The 4,604-nt window shown below is 49.6% G+C and overlaps 1 pseudogene; it reads left to right on the plus strand.

Annotated features, from left to right (window-relative positions):
• The first annotated feature begins 1,198 nt into the window (after positions 1-1,198).
• Positions 1,199-3,078, plus strand: LOC112066267 (60S ribosomal protein L27a-like; annotated as a pseudogene).
• Positions 3,079-4,604: the final 1,526 nt, after the last annotated feature.

The raw sequence follows: 4,604 nt of genomic DNA on the forward strand, positions 1-4,604 counted from the left end.
AGAAACTCCCCCACGTACCTGGGTGGGGCAAAAGAAAAAACAGAGACAAAGAATAGGGGCAGGACCTGCACCAGTGGGAGGGAGCTGTGAAGGAGGAAAGGTTTCCACACACTAGAAGCCCCTTCGCGGGCGGAGACTGTGGGTGGCGGAGGGGGGACCTTTGGAGCCACGGAGGAGAGCGCAGCCACAGGGGTGCGGAGGGCAAAGCAGAGAGATTCCCGCACGGAGGATCGGTGCCGACCAGCACTCACCAGCCCGAGAGGCTTGTCTGCTCACCCGCCGAGGCGGGCAGGGGCTGGGAGCTGAGGCTCGGACTTCGGTCAGATTGCAGGGAAAGGACTGGGGTTGGCTGTGTGAACACAGCCTGAAGGGGTTGGTGCACCACGGCAAGCCGGGAGGGAGTCCGGGAGAAGTCTGGAGCTGCCGAAGACGCAAGAGACCTTTTCTTCCCTCTTTGCTTCCTGGTGCGCGAGGGAAGGGGATTAAGAGCACCGCTTAAAGGAGCTCCAGAGACGGGCGCAAGCCGTGGCTATCAGCGCGGACCCCAGAGACGGGCATGAGACACTAAGGCTGCTACTGCAGCCACCAAGAAGCCTATGTGCGAGCACAGGTCACTCTCCACACCACCCCTCCCGGGAGCCAAAAACCTATGGGATGCAGCAAAAGCAGCTGTAAGAGGAAAGTTTATAGCTATACAAGGCTACCTTAAGAAACATGAAACATCTCAAATAAACAACCTAACTTTACACCTAAAGCAATTAGAGAAAGAAGAACCAAAAAACCCCAAAGTTAGCAGAAGGAAAGAAATCATAAAGATCAGATCAGAAATAAATGAAAACGAAATGAAGGAAACGATAGCAAAGATCAATAAAACTAAAAGCTGGTTCGTTGAGAAGATAAACAAAAGTGATAAACTATTAGCCAGACGCATCAAGAAAAAAAGGGAGAAGACTCAAATCAATAGAATTAGAAATGGAAAAGGAGAAGTAAGAACGGACACTGCAGAAATACAAAAGATCTTGAGAGATTACTACAGGCAACTCTATGCCAATAAAATGGACAACCTGGAAGAAATGGACAAATTCTTAGAAATGCACAATCTGCCAAGACTGAACCAGGTGGGGAAACTGAGGCCCAGAGAGGGCTGAGGCCTGGTCCTGGGGCTCCGTGAAGTAATGACAGAGCTGTGATCAGAGTTCTGGTAGTGCTGGGGCAGTCAGTCTTTTAACCCTGGATAATAGTAACACCCAGTTTTCAAAGGGCTTTCATGTGGATGTCATCTTGTTAGCACTTAACACTGTCCTCTGAGCTGTACTTTCCGTCTGTGGAATGGGGATGTTGACACCAGGCCCCAGGAGGGGAAGTGACTTGCCCAGTGTCCCACAGTGAGTCCATGGCTGGTTTCTAGACTGTAAACTGGAATCTGAACTGTAAAAGAATCTGAAACAGTGAAAAGAACCTGGCTTCTGACTTGCCATGTGACCTTGGCCTCCTCTCCGGGGGCCTGGCTTTCCCCAGCTACAGTATGGGAAAGTCAGCCTCTCAGCTTTGCTGTGGATGCTTTAACAGTGTAACTCTGCTCACAAGCCTCTCTATACAAGCACTGCATGAAGTGAGGGAGGGCCTGCTTTCACTCTTGCTGGCTCCAGGACACCTGTCCAGGGACCTGGGCTGCCAGAAACACAGCTTGAAATCCACTGGGTCAGATGATGCCAGACTGTCTTCCAGCTCTATAATGCCACCAGAATATTTGCTCCAAAGAGGAGGGGGACACTTCTGAACCAAAAGACAAAACCCGGAGTGCAGCCAGGATACATTGCCCTCTCCCTGGTATCCATTAGGTACAGAGTCAAAGGGTAGGACTAAATCCCGTGCCGTGTGCTTCTTCAGGCCCCTTCACTGGTGCCTGAGGATCTGCCTTTGAGCTTGGGCAGGTATCTCTCCCTCTTTCACTACTATCCCCACTTGGGGTGGCCTCTTAAGAAGGGTCAGAAGGGTTTTCTGAGTTAGTCGGGGCCACAGATGAGCAGTGCTGGGCCTGAGGAATCACAGACCAGTGGCATACTTGAACTGGAGAGCCCACAGGGGCTGGCTGACCCCAACTCCTTCATGTACCGATGGGGAACCTGAGGCCTGTGATGGGCAGGACCCAGCCAGTCAGTGGTGAAGCCAGGCCTGGGATTCTCCCTCTGTTGTTTCAAGAAGACCTATTTGTACCTATTCCCCTATGCCACCGAGGGGCTTCAACTGGGCACAGCCCTTTCGGAGGGCAGTTTTGCAAAATCTGTGAACATTTAAAGTGTGCTAGGCCCCTGTGCTCAATAGCCCGCGAGACTTTGCAGAGGCCTTCCTCTTTTATCTCGGCCGCCAACATGCCATCCAGACTAAGGAAGACCCGGAAACTTAGGGGCCACCTGAGCCACGGCCACGGCTGCATCAGCAAACACTGGAAGCACCCGGGAGGCCGCGGTAATGCTGGGGGCATGCATCACCACAGGATCAACTTTGACAAATATCACCCAGGATGCTTTGGGAAAGTTGGTATTAGGCATTACCCCTCAAAGAGGAGCTAGAGCTTCTGCCCAGCCGTCAACCTTGATAAATTGTGGACCTTGGTCAGCGAGCAGACACGGGTAAATGCTGCCAAGAACAAGACTGGAGCTGCTTCTGTCATTGATGTGGTGCGATCGGGTTACTGCAGAGTTCTGGGGGAGGGGAAGCTCCCAAAGCAGGCTGTCATCGGGAAGTCCAAATTCTTCAGCAGGAGAGCTGAGGAGAAGATTAAGGGTGTGGGTGGGGCTTGTGTCCTGGCAGCTTGAAGCTACATGGTGGGAGATTCATGAAAGCAGGGGTCCCTGACACCACCCGCTCCCCAGCCCAGCCCACAGAGCAGGAGGTCAGCAGCGGGCGAGTGAGCGAAGCTTCATCTGCCGTTCCCCATCGCCCGAAAAACTGTCTTGCATAAAACCGGCCCCTGATACAGCCACTATGGAGAACAGTATGGAGGTTCCTCAAAACACTACAAATAGAACTACCATATGACCCAGCAATCCAACTACTGGGCATATATCCTGAGAAAACCATAATTCAAAAAGAGTCATGTACCAAAATGTTCACTGTAGCTCTATTTGCAATAGCCAGGACATGGAAGCAACCTAAGTGTCCATTAACATATGAATGGATAAAGAAGATGTGGCACATACATGCAATGGATATTATTCAGCCATAAAAAGCAACGAAACTGAGTTATTTGTAGTGAGGTGGATGGACCTAGAGACTGTCATACCGAGTGAAGTAAGTCAGAAAGATAAAAACAAATACTGTATGCTAACACATATATATGGAATCTAAAAAAAAAGAAAAAAAGAAAATGGTCAGAAGAACCTAGGGGCAAGACGGGAATAAAGATGCAGACCTACTAGAGAATGGACTTGAGGATACGGGGAGGGGGAAGGGTAAGCTGGGACAAAGTGAGAGAGTGGCATGGACATGTATACACTACCAGACGTAAAATAGATAGCTAGTGGGGAGCAGCCTCATAGCACAGGGAGATCAGCTCGGTGCTTTGTGACCACCTAGGGGGTGGGATAGGGAAGGTGGGAGGGAGGGAGATGCAAGAGAGAAGAGATACGGGGACATATGTATATGTATAACTGATTCACTTTGTTATAAAGCAGAAACTGACACACAATTATAAAGCAATTATACTCTAATAAAGATGTTTAAAAAAAAAAGACCCAATGCAGCCAAAAAAATAAACGAATAAATAAAATAAAAGTCCCATGAGGGAGAAAGTTAAAAAAAAAAAGAATAAAACTACACCTCTAAAAATATGATTGTAAGTATTAAATATAAAAATATATGTGTTGGGCTTCCCTGGTGGCGCAGTGGTTGAGACTCCGCCTGCCAATGCAAGGGACATGGGTTCGTGCCCCGGTCTGGGAAGATCCCACATGCCGTGGAGTGGCTGGGCCCGTGAGCCATGGCCACTGAGCTTGTGCGTCCGGAGCCTGTGCTCCGCAACGCGAGAGGCCACAACAGTGAGAGGCCCGCGTACCGCAAAAAATATATATGTGTGTGTGTGTGTGTGTGTGTGTGTGTGTGTAGGATCTAGCACACACTAGACACTCAGTAAAAGTAGCCACATTACCTGTTTACTCACACTACCTCTATAAAGTAGTTGGAACTTTTTTGATGTCTTTTTTCATTATATAAACACACAAAGAGGGACTTCCCTCGTGGCGCAGTGGTTAAGAATCCGCCTGCAAATTCAGGGGACCTGGGTTCAAGCCCTGGTCCGGGAAGATCCCACATGCTGCGAAGCAACTAAGCCCGTGTGCCACAACTACTGAGCATGCGCTCTAGAGCCTGTGAGCCACAACTACTGAGCCCACATGCTGCAACTACTGAAGCCCGCGCGCCTAGAGCCTGTGCTCCACAACAAGAGAAGCCCCCTCAAAGAGAAGCCCGCGCACCACAACAAAGAGTAGCCCCCGCTCGCCGCAACTAGAGAAAGCCTGCACACAGCAACAAAGACCCAACGCAGAGAAAAATAAATAAATAAATAAATAAATTTTTAAAAATGTTTTAAAAAAACCACAAAG

Source organism: Physeter macrocephalus, chromosome 11, assembly GCF_002837175.3.
Source record: "Physeter macrocephalus isolate SW-GA chromosome 11, ASM283717v5, whole genome shotgun sequence".
Taxonomy (NCBI): domain Eukaryota; kingdom Metazoa; phylum Chordata; class Mammalia; order Artiodactyla; family Physeteridae; genus Physeter; species Physeter macrocephalus.